Genomic DNA, 17505 nt, shown 5'->3' with positions numbered 1-17505 from the left:
GCTTGCTGCCATTATCTCAACTGTAGCGGATAAAGAATACATCTTCAAATACAAAAAATACGAATACAAAAAAGCAATAAGTCCTCAAATCTTAATTGTCCAATACAAATATTTAAATTAAAATCTCGATTGATCTTACCTGCTACACTACTGTAGTGTATTAGGTAAGATCAATCGAGATTCCTTGGTGCAAATTGAATAACGACATTGAATACAACCCTGAGTGACTTGAAGCCAATCTAGGTATGAATACGTGGCAGTTCGTTTTTTCATTAATTTTTATTGGAATTATGGATTAGTATTCATGTTGGGTCGCTATTTTGTACTCTGTAGTGATTCAAGATGCATTACCAGTGTTTCTTTATCGTGATTGCCAGTGGTTTACCGACATTTAGTAAGTTTGTGATTTTCCTAATCATTCAGTTTTGGCTTGGTGACACAACAAAGCAGTTTGGAGGCACATTATTGATTCTTTCTTTCTGCACTCTTTGACTCACTTTTGTTTTTGCACGTTGGGAGTCCATTGGCTTTGGTCTGTTCTTTAATTTGGTCACAGAGTTTATTTGATCACAGTTTTCTATTCAGCATGCATTGATTTGACTATCACGAGTCGTCAAGGGTTTTGGTTTTAGTCTTGCAATGTTTGTGCGCAATTTTGGTGATGTGGTAGCTATCCCTGTATTTTAATACAGTAACACATTATCTTTGATTGAAAACATCCTTTTATTTTTTTACAGAGTCCCCTGAAGAAGGGATTGATGATCCCGAAATGTATTGGGCGACATTGATTTTTGGATGTTAAATTATTTTGGAATTTGGAACAGTGTCCTGTTGATGTTGTACATATTGTAGCAACAGATTGATTAGCTATTTCACAACTAATTAATTGCGATTGTGAATGGTAAAATAAGTGTCTGAGTACATTAAACAAAAGAGGAATTGACAACAGTATTAACAAAGTGTTCCACTGTTGTTTCATTGTATTATTATGAAAATGTGATGAGTTAAATTCACGCTGTGCAACCAGACATCGGGTGAAGAGTCACTCGCTCATATTTTTGAAGTGCTAAGGGACAGGCAACCTCTGTCTAGTGTGCACACATAGGAGTTATGTTTGTGTTAGAGTTTGGAATTTCAATTTAAAGGAAAGGTGTGTGCAACAACATTCATATATTCAATATGTGTTTTATCACCATTTAACGTTACAATTAATGTGAATGCACGGGAGTTCACCCTCGCAGCTGACACAGCATTGGAACCAAATAGTTTTTTTCCACTTGAATTTATAGAGTGTGCAGTGCATCACAGGAATACTGAAGTACTGTTTAGTGAATTAATCGAATAATGCATATTACCTATTTCTACAGACCCTGGGAGGAAAATTGCACGTCCATAAGTACTAGATACCGGGCAAATTGATGGTGAAGTAACATATAATTGGGTTTGATAGAGTGGATGTGTGTCAACCTGCTATACAGATTAGTAAATTTTGTTTAATTAGTGGGATCTGTACTGGTACAGATGAAAGATGGGTTATGTTATGAGTTTACATTAACTGGCTGAAACAAGTTGACACAAGGATGTCAGACCCAATAAGCAACCTCCTTGTGACTTCCTGTCCTGTTTATAATCTAACCAACGGTGGACCATTATTAAAATTAGTTTCTGCGTTTACCTGCAGGCTGTTTTAATTTGGCACTATTCCCAAATCCCCAACGTCTTTAGGACAACCATCAAAGTGCTCTCTTCAATAGTGGGGTTGAGCCCATTCAGCAACAATAGTGGTGCCAGACGTAGGACTCGATAATGAAGCATACCGCAGATTTGTGTGGAAGAGAGTCCATTAAAAAATATATATATATTGTTGTTTGGTAAATAAAGGTATTGGTGGTACTTTTGCTGATTGGTAGGACTTCTCTTGATTATTTTCATCTTCTTTGCTGTACACAAAGGATAGTTATACTTCCAGAAACCCAGAGTGAAGAGGTGTGTCTTTAATGTTTTCTTGAGTTACGAATAGTTGTTTTATTTTACGGAGTTTTATAAAGCGCGAACTCGACCCAAATCGGGTATCAGAGCGGGTTACATAGCACCAGTTGCATTACATGAGGACACTTTTTTTGTTTTTTTGTTAAGCACTGGGAGGTTAAGTGATTTGCCCAGAATCACAGGATGTTTAGCGTCATTGCCGAGACTCGAACCCAGTTCCCCAGATTCAATGTCGACCGGCCTAGCTCTTAGGCCAACTCCTCTCCCCATAGTCATTTTTCAGCCTTAGGTGGGTGGGGAGGGAGTTCCATATGGAGGAGACCTGATGATGAAGTGATCGACATCCAATTATTTAGTATTTGAAGCTCTGGGTGGATAGCAGTCCGTGAATGGATGACCTGAGGTATCTAGAGGATGATATGGGGCAAATAAGCTGGAGATGTGATTCAGAGTTTGGTTATGTAGAGTTTTGTGGGCAATACAGAGAATGTTGAAATAGATCATTTCTTTCACTAGGTGCAGTTAGAGCTTGAGTGATATGATCCTGATGTTTTAGACCCAGAGTCATCCGAGCACCCATATTTTGCACTTGGTGCAATTTGTCGAGGGATGTGTTTGAGAAACCTCTGTAAAGGCCACTGCAGTAATATCGATGGGAAATGACAACTGACACTAGCAGAGTAACTTTCTGGGAAAACCGAAGTGGTGGCATTATCCTTATCAGTTGACAAAGAAAGAAGAATGCTGATTTGCAAACCACGATTATCTGACAATGGAATGAATGATCTCTGTCTTAGACCACATCAAGATTTTGGGCTTGCGTTACAGGAGCTGGGGGAGGGCTTAGGTGCTCCTATATGCAATCCTGTCTACCTTTCCAAGAAAACTCCCTTTTCAGTGCTTCTTTTCTCAGTGTGCTACAAATATTCCCAGAATCCGCCAGGACAACAAACCAGCGTTAGCGCCAAATTACTGAACCAGCTGCTCCCATCGTGCCTGAAACACAAAAATTACATGGTCATTGGGGACTTCAACGTCCATTACGAAAACACCGATGCCCCTGGATCAACACAGCTAAAGTACGACATGGAAATCCTGCAACTTAAACAGCTGGTCGAGGGCCCTACGCACATAGCAGGGCATACCCTGGATCTCCTTTTCACTAACATTGAGTCGACCTGCATCAAAGAAATCCTCCCCCTGCCCTGGTCCGATCACTCCATGCTTTCATTCTCTTTTAAACTCCCCGGTAAACCCGCAAAGACTAGATTTACCCCCATCACCACCAACAGAGCCTGGAGATTGATCAATGACTCCAACTTCCAAAAACACTTCAGTGAAATAGAAGTCTCACTACCAGACGATTCACCTATTTGTAGCAACGTCGTTTTGCTAGAAACCGGCATCCGCCAAACGCTGGACAAACTAGCACCCCTGCGGGAAATAAGGACAAAAATATCCATCAATGAAAAATGGTACACCCCCATCCTCAAAAGCCTTAAAAGGGAATGTCAAAAAACAGAACACCAATGGAGACAAACTAAAGACTCCGAAACAAGAGCCAACTACATCACTAAGCGGAGACAATACATCTCTGCCATTCGAGATGCAAAAAAAGCATTCTTCACACAACGAATTTACGATAATCACAACTCCGCTAAAGAGCTGTTCAAAATCGTAAAAGAGCTCAGCAATCCATCCAGTACCTCACAAACCCTCACCCCCTCAACTGAGGCATGCGAACGGATTAGCACCTTTTTTTCTGAAAAGGTTAACAAAATTTATTCTACCTTTACCTCCTCCCATATCATGACCCCATCGGACAGCCCTGACGAAAACTTGCCTACATCCGACAAAGATAACATCTATCTAGACGTAGGCAACTCCCCATGCCTAACCAACTTCCATCCACTCTCCGAAGAGGAGGTGTTAGCGGTTCTCAAAACAATTAAATCCGGTTCTCCTGCAGACCCCTGCCCATATTTTGTATTTTCAGAAATCGTACCAACACTCTGCCCCCTCATCACCAAACTTTTTAATCAGTCCCTCACCTCTGCGTCCTTTCCAGAATCCTGGAAACACGCATTTGTAACCCCCCTCTTGAAGAAAGCCGGATCCGACATTCTTAACCCAGAGAACTACAGGCCAATTTCCCAGCTCCCCTACCTCTCCAAGGCTTTGGAGAAAATGGTCAACTCACAACTGTCCAAATACTTGGAGGACAACTCACTCCTGGACCCCACCCAAACTGGCTTTAGAGCAAACAACAGCACCGAAGCAACGTTGCTGGCAGTGTCGGACAGTGTCAGATGCATCACAGACCAAGGAGGATCTGTGGCTCTGATACTGCTAGACCTGTCAGCGGCGTTTGACACGGTATCGCACAAATGCCTACTAAAAACCCTCCAGAGTAAAGGAATACAAGCCACAGCGTTAAAATGGATCAAATCATTTTTAAGTAACCGCACCCAAGCAGTGCATATGGGTCAATTTCATTCACAACTCCGTCCTATTGGCTGTGGGGTCCCACAAGGGTCCTCACTAAGCCCCACTCTCTTTAATGTCTATGTTTCATCTCTAGCCGACATTGGAAGAAAGTGGGGCATCGGCATATGTTCATATGCCGACGATACACAGCTGATAGTGACTATGGACGAAGGGCTGGAAACAACTAAGAAAAAACTACATAGTTGTCTCTCCGAAATGGCAGAATGGATGAGCAACCATTGCCTTAAACTCAATGCCGGAAAATCCGAAATATTACTGTTCGGAAGAGCCAAACTATCATGGAACGATACGTGGTGGCCATCGTCACTGGGAACAGCCCCCACCCCAAAACAGTACGCCAGAAACCTTGGCATCATGATGGACGACGCATTGTCCATGAAAGACCATGTACGCATACTCTGGGGCAAAGGCTTTGCAATCTTGAAACTCCTGGCCAAAATCTTCTCTTGGATCCCATTGGACTGCCGGCGCACAATCACCCAGGCCCTTCTGGTCAGTCGCCTGGATTATGGCAATGCCTTATTCGAAGGGATGAATGAGCAACTGTTCTCCCGCCTACAGGTCTTACAAAACCAGGCAGCCAAATTGGTATGCAACAAAGGCAAACGAGACTCGGCAACCGCATGCCTGAGAAAACTCCACTGGCTACCAATGCGCCAACGAGCCACCTTCAAAATACTTTGTCACGCGCATAAAGCCCTCCACAAAACAGGCCCCACAATCCTGCAAGGTAAAATCGAATTCTATATTCCAAACAGAAACCTAAGGTCCAATAACTCAGCCCTGGCAAAACCTAAGCGCATTTTCAGGGCAAGGACAGGTGGACGAGCCTTTTCATATCTGGCGGCCAAAAGATGGAACGAGCTACCCATGGATCTTAGACATACTACAAACCTTCTACAGTTTCGGCAAAAACTAAAAACCCACCTTTTTCCACAAAACTAACTCCCTCTGCATAAATCTCAATAGTCCCCCTTTTTTCTTATAGCGCCTTGATATCCTATGGGATGAGTGTCGCGCTTTATAAATACCGGAAATAAAATAAATCCCTCAACCATTATGTCCCTGTGCTTCTTCTAGCTTTCTTTGCTATGTCCCTCCTCTTAACCAATCCCAGGGAGATATGGTATTCTTCCCTTATTCAGTGCTACAACCGGCTTTAATTCCTTCTAGCGACACACACAGAAACTCTAAAGTAGCTCTGGGAATACACGATAGCCAATTCTTACAGCCCTATCTGGGATCTCCACTTCAAATAAAGAGCTGTTAAAGGTGCTTTTTGTGTTGCCAACTGTTCTTGCCTTCTTCCCAGATAGCTAACCCTGCAGTCACCACTAGTAACACCACCCTCGCATATCTGCTTCCATAAGCCAAGCCGTTGTCTTCTATGAGGAGGGTCATTAAAAGTCAGCCTAGGGCACATATTCAGTCTTTAGAGTAGAAATGCAAGGCAAACTAGTTCTAAATCAGTTTATTTTCAAGCAGCACTAAGTACACCTTTCTATAGAGTTACATCCACATACAGAATTCACTAGAGAGTGCCCTTAGTTCCTCAGAGGTGGCAGCATGGTTAGCTCCTCTGCTTAGTGTCCATTATGTTGGGTTGAGGGTTCTGGAGGGGGAGTACAGCGGTGCGCAGCAACCAAGAAGCAAGATAAATTAAGGGCAGGATGTCAGGCATTTGATCACTATTCTTGTGCTTACCATGCAAGGAAAACACAATTTCCCTGTGATGGTGGGTTTGATTAGGGTTATATTCACTCCTAACCATGCTATGTGTCTTCCCAGTTTGTGCTACCCGTGCTTCACTGTCCAAGATGGTGTTCAACCCTTTTCTTGTCTAGTAGTTTCTTATACTACTAATATATAAGGGAGCCTGGGTCTGAGAAGGATGCATCACAGCTTTCCATTAACCTATTTTTCATCACATTCACCACCCAAATTAGATACTTTTTGTCCTAGATTTTTGCTTCTTTTTTCTGCAGATGATTTTCTGTGTTGGGAATTTCAGCCTGAAAATTTATGCTAAACCACTTCTCTATTCTGTCTCAAGGTAGTGTTGCTAGCCATTTCTTTTAAACGTTTTCATCTTCAAACCAAAACTATTCATATTGCGAAGGAGGTTTTTTCTGCCCTTTGTGGCTTTTTTCTGCTTATGCAGACCCTCCTAAAGAGATGTACGACACCCATCACATGCATGTTACTTGAGGGGTGACCCCACGGCTACTAGGAGAAGTCGCCCTTTTTTCAAGTAAACATAAAGGAAACAAGAGATAACTTCACTGTATCCATTCCTTGACAGATAGCGACACCAACAGTTCCATAGGTCTTGTTTACCCATGGATTATTCTCAGGAACTGACTTGAGGGTTACAACTCCGACTTAAAAATACAGCATAAAATCAATTTTTGGATGCCACAACAGTGCAGTTTGTTTTTCACCCAGCACAGTTTTCTTGTGATCAAGCCAAAGTTGGACAATTAGGGCCTGATTACGGCTTTGCCCACTGCAGCACCGCCAAAGCCATGGTAATGCCGCCAGCTAGATTAGGAGTGTCCTCCTGTCTGGTGGGCTTTTTTTGGCATCCCACAGCAGTGCCTCTAAAAATGGGCACTGCAATGGGAACGCTAAAAACAGTTGCTGCGCCGCATGGACTGAAAATTCCATGCCATGCAGGAACTGGGGATCATGCACACAAGGAGCATGCACCCAAGGGCGAAGAAGCACAAGGGGGCCATGCAGGGCCTACTCTGTTTCCTCTCCACCAGGGTTTTCATGAAGGAGGAACCGCCATGAAAACCATGGTGGAGAGAAAACTCTTAATATGCTTAGTGATACCATGGCGGTCCCGCCAAGTATATTGATGCCTTGTGTCCGCCGCAACACCACCAGGGAATGGTGGTTCCCTGGCAGCTGTGGCGGGGCAATGGGGGTCCTACTGCCCTAATCGTCACTACGCCCCCACGAGTCTGGCAGTCGGTGGACCACCAGACTCATAATCGGCCCCTATGTTAGCAATTTTACTGGACCTTCACTGGCTAGATTGAGACCTCTAGAAAAAGATTTTGAATCATGTCTGAAGATTTTTCTATTTTGTATCATGTCTGAAGAGTTCTATCCTTCCTACTTACCTACAATTATATGTATGAATGTTTTGATATTGAGCATTCTGCTGAGGAGGCTCTATCCTATAGTCAGCAAGGAATTATGCCCTACTGACTTAAGTAACCTGTTTTTGCTAGTGGCTGTTGATATTACTTGATTTGAGATGATTAATATTACATTATTTCAACATGGATCAAAAGAAGAGATCAAGGATGATTTTGTTTGTACTCATCATACTTCTAAATTTGTTCAAGTAATTGACAAAGGTTTATTAATTGACTATAAGCTTCAAGAGAGATGCAATGGATAAAAGAAGTCCTGAGTTGGGGTTTTAATGGTCCCAAGCAGAAAAGTGTGACCATTGGAAGCCCCTCCAGAATCAATGGCTTTTTAAAAATAGATGGAGGGCAATGTAATACATGAAAATCGAAGGATTTGTGCTTTCCTTTTCAGTTAAAAATCTCAGCTAAGCCCCAGAGATTTTCCAAGAGGAGGGCCATTTCGCATTCCTTGACACTTTGGCATGGTGTCTGTTCCTTTCCGTTATCCATATTGAGAGAAAAAATCAGCAGTAAGCATTTGTACCAGGAAGACTGTCAGTAGATGTCCTCAGATAACATGAAGTGCAGAATAAGTTTTGGTAGGCCATTGACCAACTGTTGCTAGATAGTGTGATGCCTTCACTGTTGGAAAATGTGGATGGGTGTCAGGATTGACAAAGGGAATAAGTGGTTAATAAAGAGGCATGGAATTCACTACCAACAAATAAAGAATGTGTTCATTTTTAATACCAGACTGTGAATATCTTTGAGGTAAATTACTAAAATAGAGCCTCCTTTATGCCACTGGATCACCAACGCCACAGTTATGCTTTAAGGTGCTGCAGTAGTATAGCCAGCATCTATGCTGCCAAGTCCCTCTGGCCCTGAGGGACCCAAACAGTCAGAAACCCAGCTGTGGAGAGTATCTTGGGGAAAACACTGGAAAAGCTCCTGAACGCCTTAGAATGTGGCCCTACATCTCTATACCATGCCTGCTGAAAAGAGTATTACATTACTGACAATTTAATTGCAGAGACTTCCATTTGGCAACACATTATGAGAAGAACCTAAGATACAATAAGCCAGCATGATGGAATTCCCCTTCTTTCAAACTCATCTCTGTAATACTCCAAACACAAGAATTTGCCAATTCAAGAAGCATTTATTTTGCTCATATTGTTGCCTATGAAAGTGCTACTTGAAAGCTTCAAATTCCCCTAGGTTCTTCAGGGAGCCAAACCATTCTCATGAATGGCGAACATGGTTACGGTAACTGCTAAACCTGCTCCAACTAGCCAGGGTACTCTAACATGCCAGCTTTACAGTTATAAAACACATTAGAATTCAACACAAGTAATAAAAATAATAGTTTTATGAGTGGGCAACCAACTCAGGATAAGATGTATCAGCATAATATATTCCATATACAACTTTTTCAAAATAAAAATCCTTGAACCTTGGATAAGCTAGACACACATATAATTTTGTCTCTCTAATAATAGAAGTCCCATCGAAAGACAAATAGTGACAGGCCCAAAACACGAGTGGGAGGGTACTGAGGCGATTTTCCCCCACTGTAAATTTAGATTCATACTTTAGGACCACCGGACTGTATAACCACCCCAATCCCGTGCAGTTATAAATAAAACTACAGGAATGGGGAATTACTCTGTGGAGCTGATTTTTCAGGCTGTAAAAGCATGCAGAATTAGCCTTCCTATGGGGTTTCCCACATTCATATATTACCTACTCTGAGCAGATGGTTAATGTATGCAAGTGCGGGTGTGAGGGAGGGTGTTGGGAGGAGTAGGGGAGGGAAGGGGAATTTGCTAAGGGGGAATTATTGTATGCTTCCCCCTGTTAAATACATAAAACAGAATGGCACTTGGCTGCTTCGTCAGCCAAAGTTCAAGCAATTTTTCTGTCTTGTTTCTCCAGCAGGAAAATCGTGTTTGTTTCTCTTACATCTGGTAAAACTGGGTGAGGAAAAACCAATCAACAAACCAGGTAGTGTGAAATCAACACTTACAATCATATGTTAGCTTCGCCTTGTCTAGGTTATAACCAAGGCCTTTGAAGAGTATCTGAATGTCAAGACATTGCTGGCTATTTTATCAACAATATCCATATGATTCTTGATAAACTAAAATTCACATTTGTTCCGGTACCCTGCCTTCTCTGTTCTTAAGACCCACCAAACCTGGTCCTAATTTACCACCATCTGCTCAGCAGATGGCTCCAAAAGTCTATCCACAGAAAGCCATATTCTACTGCTGGACCACTTCTGTTTTTGGATTCGACCATCAAGTGATATGTCTCATTCGAAGTCTTCTCAGATCTCCCGCTCAATCTACTTGTAGTTTAGCAATCAGGGCTTGAGATGGTTCTAGTATACAAGCTATGTATATTCTTTGCACACTAAATGCGGATAAATCCAGTGTCCTGATGATGTTGTCCCTCTTTGCTGTGTTCATTCTAGTCGGCCCTCTGGTGTTACTTTATATCCAGGTGACTAGAATGGGAATATGGAGCACAGTGCTCAACTTTGCATTCCTCCTGAGAAACATTTCTCCACATTCACTGCCTGCCCTTGAACAGTATCTCTTCTAACAATTAACCTGATGCCATTACCTATACAACAACCTCTACATCATCTGCCATTGCAGTGCTAAAAATGTAAACATATTTAAATGCTACTGTTTATTTATTTTAATTTCATTTCATTTTCAGTAAATAAATAAACATAATATAATACCAATAAATTGTAAATGAAATAATATAATAATTACAAATTGTTGGTTTTAAAGTTGGACTCAGTATTAGGGTTAGGGCAAAGGCACCTTATGTAAAAGAACATTTAACATACAGTTAAAGAGATAAAATAAATTAAAATTAAATAATAATATCTACCACTGAAAGAATACGGCTAGACTTGTGGTATCGCTTACCGTTAACATTTTGGTTAGAACAAGGGTACTTGTTTTAAAAATCTTTTAAAAAATATTTTATTATATTTACATTTAATTTAATTAATACAAGCATTACAATTGATTAGTGTTAGAAACAGAATTAAGGGGCCAATTACGTCTGGTGGTCCACCACCATTCCATGGCGGTGTTGCGGTGGTCAGGAGGCATTAATGTACTTGGCAGGAGGGCTGTGGTATCATCAAGCATATTAGGAGTCTCCATGGTTCTCACAGCAGTTCCTCCGCCATGAAAACAGTGGCGGAGAGGAAACAAAGGGCACCTCTGCTCCCTGGGATGTAATGCAGGGAACACAACATGTGCCCCCCTGTATTTATGCACCTCTGTCCCTGTACGGATTGCGGCGCCCATTTTCAGGGCAGCACTGTGGGAAAATAAAAAAAGCCCACCAGACATGAGAAAAAATCGTAATCTGGCGGGCGGCCTGACCACAGGTTTGGCGGTACGGTGGTAGGACAGAACCGGCGCTGCACTGTCAAAATCGTAATCAGGCTCAAAGTGTTTCATTTTGCCCAAAAAATAAATGTGATTCGATTTTATTTATTTACATTTAATTTAAATAATTAGAGACTTAACAATTGTTGGTGTTAAAATGATGACTTGTTTTGAAATAGGCGATAGTATCAATTTATTTTCAATTAACTTTCACTGTCCTTATTGGCATTTTCGAAATCTCTTGCACCAACGCTTTAGATTGCCCCACAGTAACTCAAGTTTAGGATGAAGCTGAAAACATTTTAATTTCTTTCACTTGTGATTGGGACGATCTCTTCCTGTTCCTAGTTCTGGAGTTCCCTTGGGCGATGGTTAGTGCCCAATAAGTACTCATAATCAAATAAAATATAAAACAGGGCTGCCTATCTAGTAATGAATGCTCTTGTACTGCAATTTCATGGGGGGATTATAGCACCACGGACATGGTTCACAAAGCCTTTTCCATGCAAGAAGTGCCTAGAAAAGTGTTAGAAATGGGATTTCTGGTTGGCTAAGGCTTGTGCCAAAGTCAGGCAGAAACCACCACTCTAGTCAGGGCTGGGGAGTTACACGCCAAAGATAACCCCTGCTCACCCCCTTGGTAGCTTGGCACGAGCAGTCAGGCTTATCCCTGAGGCGATGTGTAAAGCGTTTGCGCGCGCACCCAGCAACAACACCCAAGGCCCACCACAAAGGAAACTCCACACAAGGTATTATATAAAAATAGCCTTTGTATTATACACAACACATTAGATAAAAACACACACTTTATAGTGTGCCAACAGGCACGGGCAGAATTTACAAGGGATTATATATACAGGGGACAGGGCCACATGGACCACTGTCAGGAATTAGCACTTTGTAGAAATAGCACTTAGAACGTAGGGATACTATTTTAGAACATAGCACATACAATCACTGTAGCACTAAAAATAGAACATATAGCACACAACCAGTAACTACTGGTATCAGAACGTACCACCTACGCAACCCTAACCACCTTTAGGAATACCACGCAGGGAACTAGGACCTCACTAGCACCACCTGTACTAGGGGAAAAACAACCACCTAAGTATCACTCTACCTGTAGGGGTCTAAGCACCTAAACACAGGATGCAAAAAATACATTTAGAGGTGTAAAGCAAAGCACATGACGCATAAACACATTCAGAGGTGCAGGAAAGGAACAATAGCGCCAAACTCACATTAGCCACCACTGTGGCAGTCCCTAGGCCAACTGGCCTTGTTGGGGCTTGGACGTCCTATGTCCAGAGAATTTAGGGCACGGCTGCGCCAGCTGCGCCAGCCAAGCGCACAACCAAACGCAGAGGTCACAACCTAAACGTTGCAGCTGCCCACTAAGTGCTGGGCAGCTGGGAAAAGGAACGTGGGCACCACTGTGCCCTCTGAACACAGATCACAGTCACGTGGGGCCCCTCTGGGCTCTAAGAAAACACTTGTGGCCCCCTGAGCCTCACAGGCTCTACACAAGAAATGCCCCTGAGCCTCGCAGGCTCTGATCGATAATGCGCTCCTTCGTTGGAGCCTCACGGGGCTCGTGGTCGCCAAGGAGATGCCCCCGGACGCTGCCGCTGCCCACTGTCAGGCGGGGCAGCGGAAAAATGAGCCTTGGTTCCGGGAGCGGCCCACTGTTATCTGGGGCCGCTCTCGCGCAAAGAATGCCCCCAGAACGTTGGGAGCCTCACGGGCTCAACAAAACAATGGGCACCTTCGTTGGAGCCTCTCAGGGGCTCTAGGATCAATTATGGCCCGCGTTGGAGTGCCACTCGAGCACACTCCGAGCAATGCAACGAAAGAACTGCCCCCTCAGTGCAGCAGCCTGCACCTGCGGCGCTGCTGGGGGGGGGGGAAGAGGGGCCGAACAGGCAGAATCTTCCACCGCGTGGAGCCCCACTCACCTGGGACTCCCGCGTTGCTTCTGGTTCTCTCGGCTGCTCCCGGGTCTCAGCAGGCGGCGGACACGGAGCATACCACGCTCCGACCTCTCCGGGACACCGGGGCTCTCTCAGCTCACGAGGGCCCCGGGCAGACCTGCTAGCTTCTTTCCTTGGCGGGCCTCGGGGTGTCTGCGGGGCTCCCTACACACCGGGAGCACCGCTGGGGATAGACGCAGCCCTCGGGGTCCCTCAGCTTCCCGGCCGGAAGCCCCGCCCACGTCTCTTCAAGACTTGCCTGACTTCCTGTTGGCCGCGGCTCGGGCCGCTGCGGTGATTTCTCCTGCCGTAAGAGGGGTGGGCTCCCTCGAGATAATAACAACAATATCCCGCGGGGTGGGCACCCGCTTACAGCCTCAGCAATGTCCCTGGCAGGGTGGGCACCTGCCAGGAGACCCTAGAATCGGCAGAAAACGGGGCAAACGCCGGGTGGGCACCGGCTGGCAAAAATAAAGCGCTCCTAGCGCTATCAATGAAAAAAAAACGCTCCCAGGCTGCAGGTCAAAGAACAGCGCTTCCAGGTGCTTTGGGGAGCATACAATAAAAAGCGCAAGTCCAGCAGAGTTCTTCCCTGCATGCAGCAGGGCAGGGGGGGGGCAAGGCTGGACCCAGAGCCAGCTCACTGGGCCTCCAGGCAGGGAGGTAGTCCAGGTGGCGGTCCTCTGGTCCAGCAGCAGCAGCAGCCCCCCTCAGGTAAGATCCTGGCAGAGAACAGTTTCTGTGGGGACACAGCCCCATTTTTATACAGACAAACCCTTTGTTCTGGGTTCAGGGTGAGGGGGAAAACCAGTCGCAGCTGGTTGGGGAGCACCCTTGATGTGCTCAGCCCCTCACTCTATTCATTGGCAGGGCTAGGGTCGTCAGTCGCACCACAGGGGGCGGGGCCAGCATTGTGTTTGGAAAACCCTGTCCTATTCAGGACCCAGGTGGACTCCTCCCACCCATCTAGCTGATGATCTCCCCATTCACCACTGGGTGACTCATCCTGACACTGGGGAATCCCTAGCCCGTCACATGACACGACCAGCCAATCACGCGACAGACACACTGCACACAGAAGTGCCCACTTCTAGAAGTGGCACTTCCACACTAGGTACATACACGCCGCACACATCATCGCGCAGCATTCACTCCCACGAGTCCGCACATACCAAACTCGGGCCTGCACACCCCACGCATCAGGAACTACTAGGGACACATACATTCCCCATGCATTCCTATGGGAGGGCAGGCCTATCTCACCTCATGCACTCAGAGCACGCACGCACTTTACCCTGGGACACAGGGAAAGTGCGCAGAAACCAACCAATCACCACACCAAGTCACCAGTAAAAATCAAAAAAGTTCAGGGGTGAACCTGCCAGAAGGGCCAAGTCCAACACAACCCCCTTCCAGCCAAAACGCAGGGCAGCCCAATCACCACCGTGATGGACTTCCCTGCTTGGGGCGATAGAACACGGACGCGGGCCCGCAACTGCAGGGACACCCTCCGGTTCTACGCCACGGCGAACCCATGGAATTCTTTCTAACACCACTGTCTGGACCAACTGGGCTACCCCACTGGTACTCCCAAGTTGTCCGCGGCCAAGACCAGGCCCTAGGCCACCCAGGTGCCACTGGTCTTTGCCTAACCACAGAGTGGGGGGTAGTAACCCCTGGCACATAGCGGCCATTCTCCACTCTTCCTCTCTGAAAGACAGGACTAGACTGCCACTGGTTCTCCAGCCTAGGGTCTACACCCTCAGGCGGACCAGGAGTCTCAGGGAAGGCTCTCCTCCCCCTACCTCTTCTCCTAGGGTTCCTCCTCCTCTGGCGAGGGGTACACCTAGAACGCCATTCCAACCCAGGGTTTAACCCCTCAGGTTGTACTGGGGGCAGAGGTGGGCTCTCCCACCCTCTGCACCCCCTTCCAGAACCCTGCTCCCTACCAACTGGGGCGGTACCTCTGGAAGAAGAACTGGTCGGGACGCTGATTACAGACGTCCCACCCTTCAGGTCAGGCTGATCCTGAACCTGGCCTTCCAACCTCCGGCCTAGAACCTTTGGTGGAATAATTGCCTGGCACTCCAGGACTTCTGGGGATCTCCACTCCATCCCCCTGAGGCTATCAAATGACACGTATGTCGAGCGACTGTCTGTCTGGCGCTGATCTCCCGTCCCCTGTCCACCTGACAGTGCGCGGAGATCCCCCAGAACAGAAGTGGTGTCACCCTGGTCACTACACGGGAACCTAGCCCAACTGGGAAGTCCCTGACCCACCGGCTCTTCCACTGGGGAACTCATCCCCCAATCACTCACGCTGGACTCCTGTACCCTCCCTACCGGAGCGGTACCGCCAGACTCCAGAACCACAGGAGCCCTGGTTACAGGTGCTCTAGGTCCTCCATTCACTAAGAGATCTTCCTCAAGTGGACTAACAGGACAGCCTAGGTCCCCAACTTGGTGTTCCCTCATGAAACCATCCAAGTCCTGAGGCAGGGTTTCGGGCGTCTGGGGACCCTCGGTCACCCCCTCACTCCTGCTCCACTGAGCCAGGCAGTGAGCCCCTACACCCTCCTCGCTATCCTGGGACCTAGCTGGGCTACACTGAGCCTCCTCCACCACGCTGGGCTGGAGGATCTCTGACCCACTATTGTTGGAATCACTCACTAATGACACTAGAGAACCTCTGGCCCTTTCCCAGCGCTCTGCTTCCTCTGCAAGTTTAAATGGACAAAAAGAGTTATACCTCAACAGGTGTTGGCGCAACCCTGGAGAACAACTACTGAGCATCTGCTCCTTGATAATCATATTTAGTACTCCATCCAAATCCTGCTCCGGGTTAAACACCAACCAGTCCACCAGTGCATCATGACATTCCTCCACAGCCTCCTCCCAAGACTGGTGAGACAGCTTCTTACTGCCCCTGAACTTCAACCTACATTCCTCCTCTCGGGAACAAGGTACCACACTCGGGGGACTGGGACTCTCTGTACTGCACTTTATATCGCTGCCCCCCCTGGACTCCACCCTCACTGGGGAATCCAGAAAACTACCACTACACTCAGGGGACAAGGAAAGGGATGAGGCGCTATCTCCTACGCTGGACCCGGCAAGGGACTCCCTACCTACGGGGTCCTCACTCTCTACTGGAGTCCAGGTACTGTCATCTTCTTCTAAATCTTCAGGGCTCCCCACGGACCCACCACCCTCCAGGTGTGAGGCCCGGGCCCTTTCTTCCTCACTGCGCTCACGTTCCCATTCATCTGCTTGCCATCCAATCATGTAGTTCCTCAATTCGTACACAGTGTCTGACTCGCTCACCCCTATGTTTCTCTCTCTACAGAACCTTTCCAACTCCTGCATACTGTAATAAACTAGATCACTGAGATCAAAAGCAGGCTCCATTCTGGCAGACGTTCTAGAGAAAAGATCACACAGGGAACCTAGGGGTCTGAGCTTAACAGGAGTACACAATTCACAAAAAGATTCAGCAAGCTCTCTAACCCAGAGAACTCACACTCACTTGCCTAGTGCCACTCACCACTCATCCACACACAACCCTCCCCTCGGACTGGTAAGGCAGTTTCTACCACCCCTGATTCCTCAACCTGACCACCACGTGACACAGGTACCAACTCTGGGCGCAGGGCGGGGGACAAATGTACTGGACACTATTACGCTGCCACCACTGGATCCCACCCTCTGGTGAATCCAGAAACACAATGCACTAAGGGGGATGATCTACCCTCCCGAGCTAGGGACACCTAACTCACAGTGCACAAAAACACATTTCCAAGGAAATGACAATTAAAAACAATCTTAGAACAATAATCCCTATACCATGTGATTTATCTAAATGCAGAGTTTTGTAGTGCGGCCAGTTGCCGCTGCGGTACAGCGCAAACGCAAGTCCAAATCCCACCGCTGATCACCAATGTTAGAAATGGGATTTCTGGTTGGCTAAGGCTTGTGCCAAAGTCAGGCAGAAACCACCACTCTAGTCAGGGCTGGGGAGTTACACGCCAAAGATAACCCCTGCTCACCCCCTTGGTAGCTTGGCACGAGCAGTCAGGCTTATCCCTGAGGCGATGTGTAAAGCGTTTGCGCGCGCACCCAGCAACAACACCCAAGGCCCACCACAAAGGAAACTCCACACAAGGTATTATATAAAAATAGCCTTTGTATTATACACAACACATTAGATAAAAACACACACTTTATAGTGTGCCAACAGGCACGGGCAGAATTTACAAGGGATCATATATACAGGGGACAGGGCCACATGGACCACTGTCAGGAATTAGCACTTTGTAGAAATAGCACTTAGAACGTAGGGATACTATTTTAGAACATAGCACATACAATCACTGTAGCACTAAAAATAGAACATATAGCACACAACCAGTAACTACTGGTATCAGAACGTACCACCTACGCAACCCTAACCACCTTTAGGAATACCAC

General features: G+C 46.1%; 1 protein-coding gene across 1 annotated transcript in view; it reads right to left on the bottom strand.

The window, feature by feature from the left end:
• Window positions 1–17505, bottom strand: part of ALKAL2 (ALK and LTK ligand 2) — a 235298-nt gene that overhangs the window by 72588 nt on the left and 145205 nt on the right. The gene's annotated exons all lie outside the window — the stretch shown is intronic.

This window comes from Triturus cristatus, chromosome 6 (assembly GCF_964204655.1).
Source record: "Triturus cristatus chromosome 6, aTriCri1.1, whole genome shotgun sequence".
Classification (NCBI taxonomy): Eukaryota; Metazoa; Chordata; class Amphibia; order Caudata; family Salamandridae; genus Triturus; species Triturus cristatus.
The sequence above is the reverse complement of the archived record's forward strand: the minus strand, read 5'-3'. Positions and strand labels throughout refer to the sequence as shown.